The following is a 23,436-nucleotide window of genomic DNA, read 5'->3' as shown; positions in this document are numbered from 1 at the left end:
CCACCTCTATACAACACCACCTACAAAATGTGTACACAAAATCACATGTACATGACATAACCTACACAACGTGTACACTATGCTACATGTAGACTACACCACCTGTATAACATGTACACAACATCACATGTACACAACACCACATGTGTAACATCCATGGTTAAAAATAAATGTAAAAAAAGATGTAAGTCCATGGTCATGGGACACATATTCTAAGTTGAATGGTGGGAAAAACATCTTAGAGGGTGTTCATTTAGTTTATTATGGCTAAAGGAAATTGGTAAAGGAAATGGAAAAGGCTTTGGAAAGGTATGAGGCATTGATTGACATCTTATTTATGAAGATAATGGAAATTAGGAGAAACGGAAGGTGAAAGGTCACATGTTGCATGTGAGGAGGAAATTGAAGGGAAGTAACGGAAAATGAAGAAAATATAGGCCTCATTGATAAAAATGCTTATGAGGGTTAGTGGGTAAGATTTTTGACAGGTTTTGGTGGAGCTCTCTTCTATTTTCTCTCTCTCATGAGTCATACTCTTGGACACTTAGAGTTTCTTGGAGCACTCTTGGAGGAGTGTGGTATACTTGCATTTTTGGATCAGGAAGGAAAAGGAAGAGAAGGAAAGCACAAGAGGACATCAGTATCAACAACTACAACGAATGTTGATTGTAGGTACCAAGTTGCATCTATGTTTTCCTCACTAGTTTTGGCATGCATGGCACATGCATGTGGTTTATTGGTCATGATTTGTCACTGACATGGAGGATTACTTGGATTGACAATGGAATTGCCTAGCCTTGCCATTTCCTAGATAACCATCGTGTTGTGGATCTATTTCTTTGTTTTTAGGGTTATATCTCATGTCTCCTTAGCTTGGGTTGACTTATTAGTTCCTGGAGACTTGGTTTGGAAAATGATCTATAATCATTTTAATGGTTGGGTTGAGTTGCTAGTCCCAGAGCCTTTGTTTGAAAAATCATCTGGAGCCCTGTAACAACTTGCATTGAGTTATTAGTGCTTGAGCCTTGGTTGTACAAATACTCTAGATCCCTCGATGGGTTGAGTTACTAGTCATGGAGCTTTGGTTGGACAAATGCTCTAGAGCCTTGTATAAGTTGTTGTTTGAGTTACTAGTCATGGAGCCTTGGTTGGACAAATTGTCAAATTCTCTCAAGCCCTATGACACCCGTGGGTTGAGTTACTAGTCCTAGAAGCCAGGTTGGAACAAATGCTCTGGAGCCCTAGAAGGCTTCGATAGAGACCAATCTGATGATTGTTTTGTGATGTTTGACCATGAGGTGGAATCATTGTTTGATTGGTTGAGGTGGTTGGCCTCTCGAATCCCTCGATGGTTTTGGATTGATGTGTTCTATGAGATCACACATTCATACTTGGAATATGGCATAAGGGTGAATGACTGAAGAGATATTTGTCTCAACCGTTCTAGGTTCGGGTGGAATGTGGAAGTCCCATATTGGGTTTGGATCTTGCTTCATCAATATGAGGTTATTTCACCTTTTATTTCTATGAGTATTATACTGGATTATATGTGGTTTATATGGATGTGATTTCCTTGGTATTTCTACTGCTATTATGTTGATTATGTATGTGTTTTATGACAGTAGCTATGTATGTCTCCCATCATGTTTTTACTTGTATATGAAAGAACAATGTATCTATGACCTAATGGATGAAACTGAAGCTGAAGCGACAAGGAAAAAATGGCTAATAGAAATCCTCAAATAAGTATGAGAACCCTATGCTAAGATCTGTTATTTACACTTGTAGATTACATATTCGTGATATGTTTAATGAAATTCTTGTCATGGCTAGTAGGGGTCTAATCAAGGTCTTATTAATGTAATTTCATTAGTACTTGTATTTCCATGTTGTCTTAATGTTTTGAAGGTGTCATTCAATTCTAGGCAGTGACTTGGGCTTTGGGCCTGAAAATGTGGCTTAAATCCGAGGGATGCTAGCACATAACTTAGAAAAATAGTCCCTGGACACTTTCAAGCAAGCATGTGAGAGCGTCCAGAGGTCCCTAGACATTGGCATGCCCATAGCATGATAGCGTCTAGAGGTCAAGTGTTCTAAAGTCTTAGTGAGACCTTGGGGATGGTCAGTAGAAAGTTTAAATTAGTTTCTAAGGGTCCTAATGCTGAAGTTGAATTTCTGTATGGTGTGTTTTCATCGGTTCCACTTCCTTAATGTGACTGAGGAGGTAAAATCATATCATAGTGGCATCTCATCACAGGTTTACCCCGATTGGCCAGTCGCTTGGGTAGATGTGGGAGGAGGGTGTTATAGAGTGGTATCAGAGCATGGTTCACCCCTCAGACTCGATGGGTTGTGTGTTGGTTATGCATTCATGTTGGTTGCATATGTGTTCCCGATGCTTGTTGTCCATGTGCTTGTTGCATTTCAATGGTGGTGATCATGTTTGTAGTGATGTTGCCATGTGAAGGTTGATGGTGTTGTTTTGGAATGTGTCGTCATGAGTGCATGGTTGTATATGCATTTGTTATGTGTGTGAGTGTCTATAGGTTATTGTGCATGCATTTTTATGGTTATGGTTATGGTTATGCATGCATAATAGGTTAGATATGCATTGCGAGGTCATCACATGCAATTAGGTCATCATGATGATATTGGTATGTTATGATGCTAATGTGTTGACTGAGATAGAGCACGACATGTAGACCGTCAAAGTGAAGTTTTAGCATTGGACCTCAAGACAAGAGCATGTTGCTACATGTTGTATGCTGGGCATGGAAGTATGTAGGTTAAGGATTGTTATGTGCATTTTGGTTATTTATATGTCCTTCATTCTATTGATGTTATGGTTACATATGTGATATATGCTAGTTGATTAGTGTAGTCTTAAGTTGACTGTAGTTCTTGGATTTTGTTGATATAAAATTTTAAACTTTTGTGTGATTTCTTCCAAAAATATTTTTATTACTTAGAATATGGATACAAAAGCTTAAATTCGAATAAATAAACTATTATCAAAACTTAATTTAATTTTTAGTGACTCACTAAATTCACACAATTAAAAAAAATTATAAACAATTTTAAAATAATTTACAAAATATTCCAACTAATTTTTAAATAAAAAAATGACAAATAATCAATTAAAAATATAAATGTTAAAATAACTTATTGATCGTGAGCAACTGTACCATGTGAACGATCCAAACCCAAAACAAAATTTTGATTTCGTATAAAATTGTTATAGGTAGGGTTAAAAAACATTCAAAGATACATTTTACAAAAGAAACATTAAAATTTATGTGTTAATTTTGAAAAAAAAGATTTGCTTACAAAATTATTTTTATAAATATTTATTAAAAATGTTCTAAATCGTGAAGGATAAATTCGCCACTTCATATTCCCAATTTCTTCTGCCCACTTTTATCCAGACCTGGTGAATTCTATGAGCGCGATTTCACGAGCTTTCATTCATTCAACGGCGTATACCCTCATGTGTTTTGATCCTTCGACAACTTAATCTCTATTAATTGCAAACTTCCTAGTTTATCAAACGTTGTGGGCTTAATCTGCATTGAATGAAAACTTCCTAGCTGATCAAACGTAATCCAAGGCTTATCTTCTCTGGAGGAATTGCTCGAAGAAGACAACTTTAGCCAAAATTACCATGGTAAATGACTCGGTTCCAAAATGTTGTTCGAAAGTTTCTCCAACTCACACTAATATCCCTGAGTCAGCTATGGCACGTCGTTTACCATGCACAATACCCAATAAATACAAAACCACTAAAACCACTAATTGCCACATAGGATGATGTTCAATTTCGAAACCAAAACCAGAAAAACTAATAACTTAGCAAATCCATAAAACAAATTATGGTATCATTGAAATTAATACCCTAGACGCCATACTATATATCACTACAACTAGTGACATGATATATGTTTGTATACTAGTTAAAGTATCCTTATAATTTTAAAAAATGATTAAAGTTTTATAAAAATATGTAAATATATAAAATTTTAAAAATTAATGAAAAGTTAAATATATTCTTTTTACAACCTGAAACTTAGTTGTCAAATAGTAGTGTGACAATAATGCTATTTAAAGTTAAATATATCATTAAATTTTTTTATTTTTGATTGTTTAGTTTTTATGAGTTTAAATTAAATATTATTAATAATTATAAAATAGGATTAAATAAAAAATATAATAAATTGAATAATTAGTAATTTTATTAAAATGTTATTTTAAAATAATTGTTAAACACACATAGGCAGCAAGAGAAAATATGAAAGATAAAACATGCAATGCAATTTTTTTATTGACAAATGATATACATTTATAGTACATTGTTGTGACCGTTGGGTTTCACATCCCAAGGTCTCTTGGACTACTTAGTCTATTCAGCTTCCACACTAACCCATTTAGGATTAGGTGTCCAACATTCCCCCCCTTAATCCGAAGGGTTATGTATGAGTCCAAGAAGAGAGCTGAAATATAAAATGTGCAAAAATGCATGGCAGCACTAGGCTGAATGTGCTCTTTGAAATGTTGGTATAAATGGCAGTGGTTTAAGGATGACCACCAACATTGGAACGCTTAGTGCAGTTCCCGGAACTCTTCCAAAACTGGCAAGAAGCTGAAGTCTTCTGCTAGAGGAAGTGATCCTATTGTTTTAAAGAGGGAAACCTTCAACCATGAAAAAGAGGCCTCACCTCGCATAAAAGGGAGAACTTCAACCTGAAAAGGGAAGTCTCAACCTGTGATGGTTTAAGGATGACTAACAACTCTGGAATGCTTAATGCAATTCTTGGAACTCTTCCAAAACTAGCAAGAAGTTGGAGTCTTCTGCTAGAGCAAGTGTTCTCAATTTTGTTCCTGGAATTCTTCCAAAATTGGCAAGAAGCTGAAGTCTTCTGCTAGAGGAAGTGTCCCAGATTGCCAACTGAAGGCATGTTCACGGGCATCTTTGTCTCTGGCTACAACTCTGAAACTGGTGTGGCAGGTTGTGGCTAAGGCTCGCTTGATGTGGCTTTGAAGCTTGTAGATGACCATCATTTCCCCCCCTGTCAGATACAAGGTGAGATGATGGAGAAAACTCAACTGCAAGATTGTTCAATACTCTAGAACAAGTTCTGACATGTGTTTGGAATATCTTCTTGGCTGTTGATGCTCATTGCCAAGAAGCGACTCTGGCTACAACTCTGAAACTGGTGTGGTAGGTTGTGGCTCAGGCTCGCTTGATGTGGCTTTGAAGCTTGTAGATGACCATCATTTCCCCCCCTGTCAGATACAAGGTGAGATGATGGAGAAAACTCAACTACAAGATTGTTCAATACTCTGGAACAAGTTCTGACATGTGTTTGGAATATCTTCTTGGTTGTTGATGCCCATTGCCAAGAAGCGATCCATCCAAGATGAATCTTTGTTCTTGCAGGACGTTTGTTTTTGAAGCATCTGTTTGAAGAATGACTGGTTTTATGACAGTGCTTACATGGATGAAGATCAAAACAGTGATCTTTCAGATGGCCAACTCGGTCACAGTGTTGGCATTTTACGATCTGTTTTTGTTGTTGTTGTTGTTGTTGCGGTGGAAAATGAGTAGAATCTGGAACAGCTGGAGGTGAACTGTCATGAGAAGCAGGTGAACTGTCATGAATAAATCCAGCACTCTGAAACTGAATGGGCTTTGAGTAGTCTGGAATATGAAAGGACAAGTCCTTGTCATATCCAAGACCAGTTCTATGCTTGTTGTGGACAAGTTGTTCCCAACATCTGATGATGGGCTTGGGAAGTGCAAACTGAGTTTCTGCATCTGCATTTACAACTGCTACTTTATTTGAATGAATTGTAACATTATTGACTTGCTGCTGATGGGTGGTTGTCTCAATGTTCTGAACAAAAGCAGGTTCAGAATGATGTCTATTTTGATGTAGCTCTTCTTGCTGTAGCTGTGATTCAAGCTGCAAAAAATCAATCTTTTCTTGTGCATTTTGTAGACAGACCTGAATGTCTGTGAGAGAAACTTTGTTGACTTTTAATGTATCATGAGTAGTAGACTACATTAGAGTTTTGAGGAACTCTAATACTTCAATGATTCTAGCCATTTTTTTTTCTTCAACGTCAGATTTACACCTTACAACTACTCAGTGCAGAAAAGTAATACCTACTGACAGTACACAGCAATATCCTTTATACATGTGCAGAAAATGATCAGAGTTCAACCAGCAAGCACCGATTACAATCCATTACATGAAAACAAGAGTTTACTCATGACCAGCATTATGTTTTGACAAAACAACCGACAAAACCTTTCTCCATAAAATATTACAATCAGCCCACCAAACTCTTTATGCAGCAGTGGAAGCAAGGAATTAATGCACTATAATGAATTTTAAATACAAAGCCACACTGGGGCAGCAGCAACTGCAAACTTGCTTGAATCCTTCAAATACTCCTTCACTTTCTTGGCTAGTGGAAAATAATAGTCAAGTTCAATAGTGACTGTAACCATTCATGATAACATGTGGAACAGCTACAATTGTGGGATTACAGATTCCCAGAGAAAGAATTGTACATAATCTCATAATCTTATGTGGAACAATGCAGATATATAAACTATGTCAACATTGCAATTTCAAGGGTTTCATAGTAGCACATGCATATGAACATGCATCTCGGCTTATGCTCAATCAGTTTCTCAATGTCTGGAAAATTTCTACCACTAGCAATCTCAATTAATATGTGGAAGCTTACCTTTCAATTCCTGGCAAATTCACATTTTATCATTTGCATGCAGAAGCTTATCAAACACCTGTTCACATATTTCATGGTTCATGAAAACTCAATAAAAATCAATCACTGTATGTGAAGTTTCCTTTATCCTCATTCATATTTTAACTATCAATCCCATCAACTTCGAATGCTCTCATAATTCAGATTCATTACCACAATTACATTCAGATATGCTGGATTCAATCAAAAGCTTGGCATTTCACTCACTTTGGGCCATTATCCATATGGTTTCCATTTCACATTAAATTGCACAAAGTTTTGTCTCAACCAAACCTCAATACAATAGCCCTTTTAATTCTGGTTTTAAGCCCAAAATCTTCTTCTTGAATCATTTCCACAATCATTTATATATGGGTTTCAGTATCTGATTTCATATACTCTGAAGTCAATGAGACAATGCCCCATCATTTAATTTTAACATTATTTTAAATGAACCAATATCAAATATATAAGTGCGCCCTTCCCATTCATACAAAGAAACAAAGCTTAATTACAAAGGCCAAGAATATTTGCATTAAAAATGAACTTATGCATGTTGTAATCCATTTGTCACTTCCACTCATGCAAGATCACATATTCAGTGCTACAAAGCTTGCTGCCGCTAAGCCAACAAGAGCAATAACAGTCCATCTTAAAAACTCAGTTGGGAAGATTAACAGAATCGAAGCTGGAATGAAGATAAACAGAGAATATCCATAAAGACACCACAGCTGCACCAAGGGTGTTGATATGCCCAAGTAACGGAGAAGGAAATAAAATCCAAGGGGTACCAAACAGATGTATCCATAAATCAAGCATGCAGCCTAGCTCATATAATTAATGTCATAATTGTTGTGGGGAAAAGTATACAACACGGAATGACCCTATCCCACTCTAAGGGTGATAGTTCCTTAGCAACAGCTGAAGCAAAGCTATCTAAAGTTACTTCTTTATGACATGCAAGAGATGAAAGGAAGAGATCCACTTACTGATGTCTTGCGCAAATGGTCGATCCAATCTCCTCTATTTGCCGCTCGCTCCCAGCTCCAAGTCTTCTCACGGGCCCAGCTACACGAGATCCTGCGAACAAGACAAGAAAAGGAAACTACAAGAAGCATGCATTCATAATTGATTCAAGGATTAGCATAAATCAAATATGCAGGTAAGACAATACACCATTGAAACACATGCGAATAGAAGAACCTCAAATGCTTTATTAATATAAGGAAGTAAGGTTCAGGCGGTGATACAACCGTGAGAGGTCCAATCCAGCATCACCTTCCCGACGGAAAGAAATCTCCTCTTCACCTCCCTCAAGCAATCACCCAATACTCACAACTGTAAACCAACAACAATTCTTTGCACAAAATTCCGGCCTCTAGATCCCATGGGATGAGATCCTTATATAGAGTTTTGGAGTGAAGATAAGTCAGCTTGATGTGTGACTTGTTGTCCTCTTCAACTCCAGTTGTTCTTCAGTCCTTGAGTCCACTCGGAGTTTCTACCTTCCACTTGGAGTTTTAGAACCTCTTTACTCATCATTAGGCGAATCTTCTAATCCAAGTGTCATTTTGGAAGCTTCCTGGGCACTGGCACATTGAGAAAAGATTCCTCCACATGTCAAAGTACGCCCAGCGCAGGTAGCCTTTGTTGCACTTGCTATGCAGCGCAGGTACACCATAGAGCTTTTGACATTCAGCGCAGATGCTTAGTGGAGAAGCTGCTTTGATCCAAAATTGACCTGTTTTTGATTGTTTTTCAGTGGAGAACTGATTTGCAGTGCTGTGGTTTGCTGACCTTGTTCCTCTAAGGGTAGGAACAACATGTTTAGGGACTTTGGATCCCTCAGATTATTGACATTTCATGCTCCATGCTGTAAGGCACAAAAATGTCTATAACAGTTGCCCCCTAAAGTATGAGGTCGTTTATCGGGTGAAATGCTTTATTAGGAGGATCCGAAGTTCATTCAATCGTCGGGAGGTGACCTGTAACAAAATACAATACAATACATTATCTTTTCATACTTTCTTTTCATGATCTAGCTGATGCGGGCATTTCCCATGCTCAGCTTTATAAATACATTTGCTGTACATAAACAGACGATCATCTGATAATAGACTGATAATTCTCCGCTTTTAATTATCATCCTTTTAGTTGGATGATCATTTGCTGCACATGTCTATGTTTTTATCTCCTGAATATATATCGCAGCCCGGATGGATGAAACTAGATCCGGGGTCTTCAAACTTGTTCGATCTTCACTCTAGTACAAGTCGATCCATGTGAGAATTTCTTGGAGTCGAACATGGAAAGACATCGCTTGATTACCAGTCAATAATGTAAACTGTTAACAAGCGCGAGAGGAATCACCGATAATGATGATGAACCTCAAGGTACCGCAGCACAATTCACGTGGCGTGAATATAGGATTTGACGTCGAACACCACGCAAAGTCTCCCGGTTGAAGGTCATTAATGTATACCTATCGCCGGAAGTGAGAAACTTTCCATTGAGGCATTCAAGCTTCAAAGTACTGAGGGGGTGTTCCTAGATAAACTTCTTGGATAGTGAGTTGATGTCGACAAGAAGTGATCCGTCAAAGGAGGGCCTTAATGAATCCCACATCAGTGACACGGAACGGAGCTAGTGATGATGGTGAAAACGATCTGTGAAATATGATTCAGGGTGGCGGTCATGGAAGGACGAAAGATGATGTATGGTAGTGGATGGGACCCGGTTGACACTTTCTGAATGACTTCTCCTGAACATATAACGGCACTGATGTGATGGATCGGTAGCATTACCCCATGTATGGATGGTATGGCGAGACCATGGTGAAGGGACCGGTGAATGATAATAACCCAACCCGATATTTACGGAGGCAAAAGTGTCATGTTCAAGAGCGACTTGCTACCATTAAGCTTTGAGGTTCTTCCCAATTTTTCCCCAGTCATTTCTGACCAGTACCTCTTTATTTTTGTCAAGCTTGAGGAGGATAACATATGCTTGTTCTATAACCTGCCCTTCGGGCAAGCCCATCGCTATGTTTTAACGAGCTTGACGATAGGGAAACTCGTTCTTGTCTAAAGACAAGTTTGTCGCAATCTAATATTTTTAACGAGCCCAGCGACAAAGACAACTCGGTCCTTTTCATCTTTAGAGAGTCTGAAAAGGGTACATAAAGTGGACTCCAGGGGTCCTTTTTCGTCATCTAATCCCTTAAGTCCGAAAAAGTATAAAACAATACAGAAGGGATGAATGTTCGATATCTTTATCGAGCCGAACTAGACAAGCGCTCGATCTTTTTGTGCAATAATCCCTCAGGTCCAAAAAAGATTAAAATCTAGAGGAGGGATAGCTCTTCCGGTTCTTTTAACGAGCTGGAAGGCCAAAACTCGGCAAACTTTTCATATTTTACGAGTCAGTGAAAAGAGCTCAAAGAAGACTCGTATTTTGAGGAACGAGTGATAAACAGGGATAGCAGCAGATTCCAGGTACAGGTTGGAATTTTCCAATCATGGCAGTGTCACAAGGATGGCTAGGTGAAATCACTCTTCGCAGCTGTTCCTCAAAATAGGTAAACAATCAAGTGGATGTGAATGATCGGCAAAATGAAAAGTGGAGGTGACGGTGCACAAACACGACCAAGGCTTTTATGGCTGATGAATTTACGGTCTCAAATGGTTATTTACTGGTTCATTTTTCTTGATGAGCTTGAACTCTGGGGGAAGCTTGCTCACATGTGCATTTATTTTTTAATGAGCATGAACTCTTGCTAAAACTTGTCGGTTTTGCGTTTATTTTTTAACGAGCATGAACTTTGCCAAAACTGCTCGTTTGATAAGGTCAAATTCATATTTTACCATGACTAGTTTTTTCTTTTCCAGAGATAGTACTGTTTCATCAATTGCTCCAACAAACTTGTTAGAAACGGATAACATGAAGTAAAAATACTAATATTTCACTTTGAACTACGTAAAAAGCAATTAAAAGATGTTTTTACCTCTCATTTTACCATTTCATGTGCATTTGGTTTGTTGGAGCTTTGGAGGTGCCTCTTCCTCTCAATTTTTCACCAGCTGATTTCGGGAGATTTTGTGGACGATTTTCAGCGCCGTTTCCACCAGGTAGGAGCTAAACCCTAGCTCTATCTTTTCATGGTCTTATTTCTCAGTTTTATGCTTGTTTTCCTGCCCCCATGAGCCCCTGGGGTTTCTCTAGGGCGCTCTGCCATCAGCGCAGGTGCCCCATATCGAAACCTGCGTTGGGGGTTCTCATTTTCAAAGGCAGTTTGTCTCCCAACGCAGGTGAGACCCTTCCCTACCTGCGTTGGGTGCAGAAAACATCTTGGTTGCACAATTTTTCATGAGATTTTTGCCATTTTCTTTACTCAATCAGGGATCTTACTCCTCCTCTTGTTTGTTTTGCAGATTTTATTGGAGCAGAATGACTCTTACGTGGCGAGAACGAGAGCATGAAGAGGAGGACATGATTGCCCTCCATGATCCTGTTACCGTGAGCGCGTTGCGGAACTGTGGCTTGCTAAAATTCTTCCGCATATCTAGCATGAGGGCACAGATACGTTTACTGCAGTACCTGCTTGATGCTTGGGATCCTGTTAACCAAGTGTTCCAGATTAGGGGCAAGTCCATCCCTTTGACCATAGTGGACATTTACTTCTTGACTGGGTTGTCAAGGCGGGGTGCCCCCATTTCCTTGTCCGGTTCGGCTCGAGGGAGCGATTCCGTGAAAGATTATATCCGTCAGTATTGTAGGGAGGGATCCCAGCCGAGCAGAGACGTCAAGGATTCTATCCGTGATATCACTGACAGGTCTCTCAGGTCTATTCTGTACATGATTTGTAGGATGGCCGGCAGCGCATCCCTTCATGTTGCCAACAGGTCTTATGTGCAGCACGCCTTGGAGTGTCTTCAGCCGAAAGTTTTTAACTGGTGTGATGCAGTACTGGTTCAGATGAAAAACCAGTTGACCAAAGTAAAGGACGGGAAACTGAAGAATTTTGGCTTCGGTTCAGTTTTGACTGCCTTCGCTTTGGAGAAGATACCCTTGATGCAACCTCAGTATATTATTCTCGACTTGCCATCTCCTACTGAGCCACGCATGCAGAGGTGGGTTGACCACATGTCCAGACATGCAGGTCAATCTCAGATTACTTTTACTGATGCCTTCTTTAGGTGGTTCGAGCGGCAGGATATGGCTTTTTCCGAGTATCCATATATTGGCATGGATTTCCGAGGTGATCCGGATTTGGTGCTACCGGATGGCGAGCAGTGGGGTGATCTTGGTAAAATCTTGACCTTATCACTGTTTACTGTTTTTTATTTATAATGTCCTTGTGCTTTACTCTATCAAGACTCTAATCAAACTCATGTGTGCATGCAGATGTTGGTCCCGTCCGTCCAGCAGTTCGTCCGAGAGCTCCGGCCGCTGCCCCAGCAGGGGAGGCTCCTGGGAGAGCTATTCTCCGTGACCTTGACTTGGCCGAGACTCTTGCAGCTGTGCAGGAACAGGTCGAGGGTCTTACCCTTGGGATTCCGGATGTACGGATCGACGAGTTGCCTCTACGATTGCAGCGACATACTGCTGGTGTTCCTAGACGATGGTCTCGTCTTCTGCGCATGATTACACAGGCCGTGGCATGTTATCATGAGCATCACTAGGCTAGGGTGCCCCCCAGCCATTTTTGAGTTTTGGGGTCGTATGACCGATTTTGTCTTGGTTACAGAACATTATATGTAAACCGTAAACAGTTATATATATTTTTGATTTTCGGGGTTTATTCCAGTTTTTATGTGATCCATGTATGAAACATCGATGATGCTTCTCTTTTTATCAATTTTGCAAATGTCTATCTAACACATAGTTTGCTAATGAGTCGGTTAATGTGTTTAAGTTTCTGGAAATGTGTTGATATTGGATAAAATCAAACTGTCTTTCCAAGATTTTAACTCTTAGGAACTTGCGATAAATAGCTGGATTTCGGACAGAGTAGGTACCATTGAGCTGTAGTACCACGAGCTGTGAGTCTAGCCTGACGACTAGCCGGCGTATGCCATGGGTGATGGCATCAGAGAGGAGCTCTATCAACGCGCTATACTCAGCGATATTATTTGTTGATTGACCAATACATACCCCCCTGAAACTCACTAACTCGCCGCTTGGGTCAAAAATGGCCCATGCTGCAGAGGATAGGTTCCTCGAACTACGACTCGCTCCGTCAGCATATCCAACCCACGGTTCCAATGGATTTGACATCTGCAATAAGTGTAAAAAGCGGATTACTTAAACCGGAACAAACGCTTTAGCGAAAACAAAAATGTAACAAAAGCATACAGGTTACTATTAGGCATAGTAACGCTTAAGGTACAACCCGTTACGGGGTTGCGCCAGTGGAACTCCGTCATAATCTACCAACTCGTAGGCACCTTTTGCTAACACACTTTTAACAATATAAGGGCCCATCCATAAGGACTTGAATTTCCCAGCTCCCAATTTATCGGATTCTTGGTCATAAAGCAAGACCAAATCACCTTCCGAGAAGACACAGGGTTTGACATTTTTGTCGAACTGCGCTTTGACTCGTTTCTTATGGGCTTCGTTGGCCAAGGCGGCATCACGACGGGTTTCATCCAACTGGATTAATTCCAAGAAACGAGCTTCTTCTTCCGAGGTTCCGGGGAGGAGATCAATTGCGAGTTTAAGGGACGAAATTTCACACTGGATTGGTAGGATCGCCTCTAGGCCATACACCAGTTGAAACGGTGTGAACCAAGTGGCATTCCTTACCGATGTTCGGTAGGCCCACAAAGCCGAGTACAGGATCAAATGCCATCTTCTTTTGTGAACCCCCACCATCCTTTGCAGCATGCGCTTCAGGACTTTGTTGATTGCTTCAACTTGTCCGTTAGCTTGCGGATAGTACGGAGTAGAGCTGTCGTGAGACAATCCTAGTTTGGCAGTTAATTCAACCATCATGTGATTGCGAAAATGCGATCCATGATCTGTTACTATGGCCTGTGGTATGCCGAATCTGGCGACTACATGATTAAAAAAGAATAGGGCTGCTGTTTCACCAGTGTTATCCAATGTAGGCATCGCCTCGGCCCATTTGGTAAAATAGTCAACTGCGACTATAATATACCCATGCCCCCCGGTCGAGGTGGGGTTACATTGCATGAAATCGATGCCCCACTTGGCGAAAGGCCCCACAGCTATTATTGGCTGTAAAGGAGCGGGGGGTCTTCTGGTTTTGCTATCAAAAATCTGACATGCATGGCAACTTCTAACTGCGGTTATGCAATCTTTGAACATGGTTGGCCAGAAGTATCCTGCTCGTAAGATTCTTTGTGCTGTAGCATATCCAGATTGATGCCCCCCACAGGTGCCTGAATGACATTCATTCAGGGCTTTTTCGGCCTCCTCATGGGTTAGACACCTTCTCAGGACCGTATCGACACCACGACGGTAAAGCGTATCACCGACGATCATGTAGTCTTTTGCTTGGTATCGAATGCGTTTTTGTTCTGAGTGAGAGGTGTCTGGCCGAAACTTTTGGGTTTGGAGATAAACTATTATATCTCCATACCACTCATCACTTGCTGATATCAGAAACAAACTTTCGTCCACGATCGATTCTTTGGACGTTTCATCGTTGGACGATGATGGGAGATCGCATAATAATTCTGCGAAAACTAAAGCTTTCTTTGATTTGGATTTCACAAATTCCAGATCAAACTCTTGAAGGATAGCTATCCACTTTGAATATTTGCCCCCAAGCAACTGTCGCGACAGTATATAAGTCATGGGGTTGCAATCTGACAATACGGTGGTCTTCCTGAAGAGGACATAATGCCGAAATCTTTGTATCGCTTGAACAGCAGCAAGTGCTAGCTTTTCAACATGAGAATATTTACTTTCTGTATCATTTAAGTTTTTACTTAAATAATATATAGGGTGTTCAATTCCATCGACTTCTTGAACTAAAACCATTGCTATGGTCGTATCTGCTGCAGCCAGATACAGGTTAAAGTCCCTTAGATAGTCTGGGGCGTACATTAATGATGCTTTGACTAGCGCTTCTTTCAAAGCATCAAAGGAAGCTTGTGCAACCTGGTCCCAGACGAAAGGTACATCCTTTTTCAGGAGACGGGTATAACCTTTAGCAAGTTCTGCGTAATTTGGAATGAACCTCCTCAGAAAGTTTGCTTTCCCTTGGAGTTTCTGAATCTGAAGCAAGTTCGAAGGTGGAGGCAAATTAATGATTGCCTGCACCTTGCAAGGGTCGAGACGAATTCCATCCTTGGAGACTATAAAGCCAAGTAAACGACCAGAACCGACGCAAAACACACATTTGTGCGGATTGAGTCTTATCTTGTAGTGTCGGCAACGTAGAAATATCGCTCTTAAATGCTGCGGATGATCAGTCCGCTTTTGCGAATGAGCCGGAAGATCGTCGAGATAAGGTTGAACGATGTTCTTGATGTCATGGAAAGCATAATTCATTGCTCTCTGAAACGTCGCCCCTGCGTTCTTTAAACCAAAGGGTAATTTTCGATAAGCGAATGTGCCCCACGGACAAATAAATGCAGTCTTTGACTGGTCCTGTGGGCGGATATTAATTTGATTATACCCGGAAAATCCGTCCATAAACGAAAAGATTTCACATCCGGCGCATTCATCAATTATCTGGTCGATGAAGGGTGTAGGGTAGTTGTCCTTTGGACAGGCTTGATTTACATCCCTATAATCGACGCACACTCGTATTGTTCCTTGTTTTTTCATAACAGGGACAATATTCGATACCCAATCGGTTAGAGGAACCGGGTAGATGAAACCAGCATGGAGAAGTTTCTCAACTTCTGCTTTAATGGCAGCGGCCTTCTTGGGGTGTGCCTGCCGAAGCCGTTGTCTTACTGGTTTGACATCAGGATACATCTTAATTTCATGTTCAACGATACTCGAGTCAATGCCTGGCATTTCATCATATGACCAGGCAAAGACATCTCTAAATTCGCGGAAAAGAGCTTTATATATTTCTTGTTCTGAAGGGGAACAACCTTTGCCGACATAAATATTCTCTACAATGTCTGTTTTGGTCGAGATATTTATGGCTATAGTTTCTTCTATATTGGATAGGTTTCTCTCGGAGTCCACCGTATTTACAGTATTCGTTAGGAATTCAAATACTGAGGGGTGATACAGGTCGCCTTGAGTATCTTCCTTAGGAAGGGAACGATGGTGGTTATCATCCCATGGTGCCCCCTCAATCCATATTGATTGTAGGATTCCTTCGTCACTTGCATGCACTCGTGACCAAGGATCCAAAGGGGTACCACATTCTCCTGACCTATCTACCCAAACGCTTGACGAGCATTGATTTGGGCTCGCCTCCCATGCCTGAAACATTGATTGCTACAATATTTCGATTGGGCTCGGGTGCAAGACCATTGCCCGATCCATGATGACTTTGTCTTTTGCGACCTTCGTGGAAGATATCATGTTGCAGGTAGCCACCAATGGTACATTTCCTATGTACATATGATTTGGTAGCGAGAAAGTCCCCATCATCGTGGGGTCTTTCAACAGGCCTACTCCTATATCTTGAATTGAATGGTCGCTTTCATGGATCATGGGAATGCTTCCCGTAACTTGTGAACCATTAAGGAGGAAGTTCTGTTGGTCGACGACCGTAATCCCTCCTTCAAACGGGAATGCGATCTTCCTAAAATAAGTCGACACGACAGTTGCCATGGCATAAATCCATGGTCTTCCCAGTAGGATGTTGTAATCCAGATTTCCATCTATGACTTCAACATCAATCTCTACTGTTTTTCCACCTAGTTCAACCTTCAAGTTACTTAGAATACCGTAAGGGGTATATGTCCTACCGTCGAAAGCCTTTAGTGTTGTCGAAGATCTCGACAAGGTTGGCGACCCTAGCGTTTTCCAGCAGCTCATCGACATAATACATGTAGATGCCCCCTCGTCAATAATTGTTCTGTGAACAGTTTTGTTGAGGGCCTTCACTTGAATAAGGAAAGCTAGTTGAGCTGGTAACTGAGGGTCATACCCTTTGTGATCAAAGGACACAAGATTGGAATCCTTAGGATCAACCCCCCCTATTGCCGATAACAATGCCTGCCTTTGGGATGGACAATTTTGTAGTACTTCTAGAGTCGACATAGCGGATGGCGATTGAGCCAAATCTTCTACTATGTTATAATGCTGCGCCGCTCTGGCACGAGGATTAAAAGTCGACTTGTGTACTACACCCTTAGGTGGTTTTATCGTTAATTCTGGCATTATGGGTGGGACAACTTCTGTCGAAGTTGTTGTCGAACTACTAGGTTGATCTTTACCTTTTTCGTTTGACAGTTGCGGATTCCCATAATCTTTGTTCCTTGTCGAAATCAAAGCATCATTCTGCTGCTTGGAGATCGATAACATCAGCACTTGCGACGGGGAAGCATTTCCACTATCAACCATATTTTGACCTGGATTGGGAAATGGATCTGTCAACACAGCTGGGTTCTTTGGACTTTTAAAGAATCTCTTGAGCTCAGCTTTGTATGGACAATCTGTTGTCTTGTGATCTTCGTCACATATCATACAAGGCCATTTCTTTTTCCCTTTCTCAGGAGGGTTTGAAGAAGTTTTTTCAGGTGACAGATCATCCTGTTGCTTCTTCTTCCCTTTGTTTTGCTTCTTCTTGCTTCCTGGTTGATTGGTTTCTTTGCCTTTATCTGCTGATATGGCATTTACTTCCGAAGCAAGAATCTCTTCATGGGCATTTCGATCTGAAGTCTTACGGGCTTTCTGAAGTGAAGCCTTTTTCGATTTCGCGCTTGCAGTGCCAATCACGCCATCTCCGGCATGAGAGTCAATATTCGATTTAGGAGGGGGAGGAATTGAAAATTCAGGTCTGGGGGCATCAGGTATTTTGTCGTAGAGCGTGCCAGACTGAGTATATACCAAGTCTAAATATTGAGCACGAGCAATCACTTGCTCCTCTGTTACGACCCCCCCCTTGGCCACATCTTCCGTTATAGCCGGAAGTAATGACTTTATAAACCATTCGGCTAATAGCTGATCAGGAACGTATGTTTTCACCATCCTACGACGACGACGCCACTCATGTATGTGATCAGATATGTGAGTAGCTGTCGTCTGTTTGAAGTTGGTCAGTATCTTGGTTCCTGTTTCATACCTGATAGGTAATTGAAAATGGGTTAGGAAAGTCGTGGCTAAGGAGCTGAAATTGTCGAAAGAGGTTCTTGGCAATTCTATATACCATTTAGCCGCCGGACCTGTCAATGTCCTCTGGAAGAGGCGAAGTCTTATCGAATCATCGTTCAGAGTGTTCGATGAACACCATAGATGAAAGGTCATGACGTGATTCGACGGGTCTTCACCTGGATTTCCATTGAATTTAGGAATGTCGGAGGGAAGTTTGTGAGGAATCGCTGGCCACCAAGGGGCATAAGCAATCGGATCGTTCGTCAACCGATGTAAATCGGGTAACTCTAGAGTTGCCACGAATGGCAGCTGTTGACTCAGATTAGGCGAAGCGTACCCAGGATACGAAGGGATCGCCTGAGCAGTTGGTCTTTGCATACCGGCATAATGTATTTGATGCTGGTATGATTGATACGGTTGGTGGACTACCCCACTGTAAAGTGGTTGGTTTTGACCGTATTGTAGGTACGGTTGTCCATTGTTCGCAAAAATCTGCTGCTCGGTACCTTGGTACACTTGCTGGAACTGCGGTTGTTGATACTGCACCAACCATGGTTGTGATACCATTGGTTGTTGTGCGATGCTTACCACTGGGCCAAGATGAGGGGTAAGGGTACCCGTTTGTGCTTGTGTCGCCCCGCCAGTCGGCGATTGTGGTTGGGTTGCAGGGTCAAAGGGTTGTTGCATTACAACCTGAGAAAACTGAGGTTGACATGCAACAGGTATTGTTTGAACTTGCGACACAGTCACAATTGCTGGTGTCGTCGGGATGTTCGTCACAGGCATCTTATGTTGCATAGAATACACAACTCTTGGTTGCTAGGGTAGCATAGGTATCCAACCACTTGTAGTTATTCCAGTATAACCTGAGTATGGTTGTGAGCTCCCGTATGGGTAACCTCCCGGAGGGGGTAATGAAAAAGCATATTGCCCCCCATACGGTGGTGGTCCGGAACCGAGAGGATTTATTACACCTCGAGGACCGGATTGCCCAAACTGATTTCCGAAAGGATCAATTTGTTGAGTTCCAACATAGGAGTTACCGAGTATTATCCCAGGAGAACAAACAGGAACAGACCATACTGTCGTCATGGCCCCCGAAGGGACCCCCTCCAGCTGTTGAGAGTTAGGGACAGATGGTATGCCGGCGAACATTGTCGGAATGACTGCAGGGAGTTCTGCTGTCGCTGTGTCATTTGGCACAGTCCTAGATGTTGACGGTTGTTCAGACATTTTGAGTCTATCCAGTAGATTTCCTAGTGATTCTTCAGGAACTTCTCTGGGTGATAGGCTAGCTTCTGATGCAGTAGGAAGTAGAGTGATCCCTGCTCCAAAATGTGTTGGAGTAGTTGCTTGCGGATCTTCTACAATTTCTTCTATTGCGATCAGACCGGGTGGAAGAGGAAGACCGTCAGGTCCATAGAATATTTCTGGTGCCGAAGAAGGGGTTGTTTCGACAGCGGCAGTTGTTTGAGGAGCAAGACTCTCTGAACCGATCACTGATGGAACTGATTCAGTAACACAAGTATTTGCTCTCAGACTAGGATCAGTGTTACTGTCCTTCTGGGGCTGTTCAACTTCTTCAATAGGGGCAGGGTTTCCAGAAATGTTTGGAGTAACCGGAACCTCAGATGTCGTCAGAACACTTGTTCTAACTTTGACAGGAGATTTGGAACCAGTTGAACGAGATCGCTTTGCCCGGGTTGTTTTCGATTCCGGAGACAAAGACGGTTGACTCGTACGCCTCCGCGAACGACGGTTCATCGATTGACTTTCTTCCACGGTTGCGGATTACTTGATCAACCAACCATGCATAGGGTAAAAATGTGTTTTCGAATTGAATTAATTTTAGACGCTTTTTAAGACACAACTTGCTTTTTCATGTTTTAAGAGTCGAGAAAAAGCTAAAGATGACTCTAGTCTCCTTCGATGTATTAACGAGCCCGAAGTGACAAATGCTCGGATGGACTTTTTCAGTTATAGAGTTTGAAAAAGGCCAAAAGAAACTACTCTGGAGTTCTAGGCAGAGGGTGTGCCAAACCTTTCGCGAAACCACAGAATACGTTTTACGGTACGATTGGTCGATCTTCATGAATGCTGTGTTCACTGCATCGCGATCAGTAGGGCGGCCGACACGGCTTCCTATGGATAAAGGCTTTTTTCCTATAGGGGTCCCCCAATATACGCGACGGTACGCGGGGGCACAAGTCCGTATTAGTGCTATCGTCCCTCAGGAGGAATCACCCACCTTCGTAGAGATCGACGGTCACTATGTTTAACGACGCCGGAACACGTCTCTACCTAGACCTCTACTGTGTTTCGTTATGTTTCAAAGCGTTGTTAGATAAATTCAGTTCTTTTTAGGTTGATCTTGCTTAGCAGTTTGCCTTTATGGATCACCACGTGATGTATGATACAACTCCTAAATGCAGTCTAAGAATGATAAGCAAGCTTTTTCAATTCTTTCAACTTATGAAAATCTTAACTACTGAGGGAAAAGAAAGACATCATCTTTTCAAACAGATCATAGAGCACACACTGATGCACTTTTCCTAAATCGACATGCAAACTGTCAAAATGCACATGCACAATGCAAGTATTTCTTTTCTTCTTCCTTAATGTTGATGTATTACAAAAAGAAAGCTGTTGTACAATTTCGAATTCAATTTCAAGTGAAAGAAAACAAGTTTTTGTCCAATAATCAAAAGAACACCTTAAGATTCACTCGTTTCAACACAAGAAATACTGAAATTCGAACCATATAACGAAAGCAAATGTTCAAGCAGCTATGAACAGTAATAAACTAGCTCTTAGAATCACAACGACACTTTCTTACAGGCCTAGATCGAAGAGGTCACAGCAAGACTAGTTCACTTTCGCTACGGGAAACTGTGAATGAAAGCAAGAAATACAATAAGAACAATCACGGTTTCTTCATACAACTGAGGTGGAATGAAGGCAAAGAAAGGTAGTTTCAACTGGGTATACAGGTTGACAACAGGCTGCAAAAACAATATTGAAAACTGGGCAACAGACAGTAGGGAACCCAAGTTGCACAAGGCAAAACTGGATCAGCGCAGGTACTGCACTGTCAATCTAACATGCAGCACAGGTAGCCCCTTCGGGACCTACGTTGCAGCGCAGGTAGCCTTTGTTGCAGCTGCACTGAAGAGACAACTCTCGTCTCTCTCAGATTCCGGGTCACAGTTTGCTCAAAAATCAATGGTTTTTGGCCAAATTAGAGGCTATCAGCCAAGTATACACTAGAGGATGATTAAGGAAGATGAACACTATCACAAAGAGCTAAAAAGAGTCCTTGTGGATCAGCTCTTCAAATCATAAACATGCCCAGCACTGAGCTAGAGTAGCTGCCCTCTACTTTGCATTCGAAGGATTCGAATGCAGTTCGATTCGGTACTCCCTTTGTTTAGGAAATGAATAGCAAGAAACACAAGCTACCAACAAGACACGATCCCCAGCGGAGTCGCCGGTCTGTTGTGGGGAAAAGTATCCAACACGGAATGACCCTATCCCACTCTAAGGGTGATAGTTCCTTAGCAACAGCTGGAGCAAAGCTATCTAAAGTTACTTCTTTATGACATGCAAGAGATGAAAGGAAGAGATACACTTACCGATGTCTTGCGCAAATGGTCGATCCAATCTCCTCTATTTGCCGCTCGCTCCCAGCTCCAAGTCTTCTCACGGGCCCAGCTACACGAGATCCTGCGAACAAGACAAGAAAAGGAAACTACAAGAAGCATGCATTCATAATTGATTCAAGGATTAGCATAAATCAAATACGCAGGTAAGACAATACACCATTGAAACACATGCGAATAGAAGAACCTCAAATGCTTTATTAATATAAGGAAGTAAGGTTCAGGAGGTGATACAACCGTGAGAGGTCCAATCCAGCATCACCTTCCCGAAGGAAAGAAATCTCCTCTTCACCTCCCTCAAGAAATCACCCAATACTCACAACTGTAAACGAACAAAAATTCTTTGCACAAAATTCCGGCCTCTAGATCCCATGGGATGAGATCCTTATATAGAGTTTTGGAGTGAAGATAAGTCAGCTTGATGTGTGACTTGTTGTCCTCTTCAACTCTAGTTGTTCTTCAGTCCTTGAGTCCACTCGGAGTTTCTACCTTCCACTTGGAGTTTTAGAACCTCTTTACTCATCATTAGGCGAATCTTCTGATCCAAGTGTCATTTTGGAAGCTTCCTGGGCACTGGCACATTGAGAAAAGATTCCTCCACATGTCAAAGTACGCCCAGCGCAGGTAGCCTTTGTTGTACTTTCTATGCAGCGCAGGTACACCATAGAGCTTTTGACATTCAGCGCAGATGCTTAGTGGAGCAGCTGCTTTGATCCAAAATTGACCTGTTTTTGAGTGTTTTTCAGTGGAGAACTGATTTGCAGTGATGTGGTTTGCTGACCTTGTTCCTCTAAGGGTAGGAACAACATGTTTAGGGACTTTGGATCCCTCAGATTATTGACATTTCATGCTCCATGCTGTAAGGCACAAAAATGTCTATAACAATAATGCCAGTCAATTTTATCTTCACTCTTTATGGAAGACGAATAGGAAGCATAATTTCCCAGTGCCGTTACCGCAAATACAAGAGTTGTGGAAATCCAAAGAGGCCCATACTTGTATCACATGTCAGGATTATGTTGAACCTTTTCACAAAAGTCTCCACGGTGGGGATATAATGTGCAGATACCACTGTCAATACCATGTTAATTCAACGCATATGCAAGCGCTATATACCAAAGCTCATTAGACAACACATATCAAAACACACTCAATATTCCCACTCAAACGTTGTGTCAAACGATAACACGGCAGTTTAATACCATATATACGCTGGACCAAACAACGTTAATAAGCTGAACTCTTGCACACTTACGGTGTATACCATTCAACGTTCAATAAGCCAAACGATTTATACCACTGGACTCCATTCAATATATACAGCGTTAAAACAGCGTTCAAATGATTCAGCCACAACGTTATACCATTCAACGTTCAAGCCACAACGTTATACCAAAGTCGTTTTAACACATATACCATAACGCATATACCATTCAAACGTTACAGCAATACAGGTATCTCTGCGTGGCGCAGCAGATTCATTCAACAGCGTTCAAATGATTCAAAACCGCATTCAACTTCTAACATAACGCATTCATTCAACATCATTAATATTCAAAAACCATGCGCATACCATTCAACTTCAAACCATACGCATACCAGGAGCTGGACCTTCATCAATGGTGGCGTGTCAGCCTCAGTGCTAAAATAGGAAAAGACAGTGCTATGATTTAATATACAGCAGCGTTCAAACAACGCTCATACCAGTGTTCAATTATCAGCATGTTAGGCCAGTGCAACGCACAACATT

At 41.5% G+C, this 23,436-nt stretch overlaps 1 pseudogene; it reads right to left on the bottom strand.

Annotated features, from left to right (window-relative positions):
* Positions 1–7,259: 7,259 nt before the first annotated feature.
* LOC149142562 (uncharacterized) lies at positions 7,260–23,119 on the bottom strand (annotated as a pseudogene).
* Between the last annotated feature and the right edge of the window lie 317 nt (positions 23,120–23,436).

The sequence above is a fragment of the Pinus tabuliformis genome, chromosome X (assembly GCF_031772625.1).
Source record: "Pinus tabuliformis cultivar Carrire ecotype Pingquan chromosome X, CPIR1, whole genome shotgun sequence".
NCBI classification, from domain to species: Eukaryota; Viridiplantae; Streptophyta; class Pinopsida; order Pinales; family Pinaceae; genus Pinus; species Pinus tabuliformis.
Note: the sequence above shows the minus strand (reverse complement) of the source record. Positions and strands in the feature narration are given on the sequence as shown.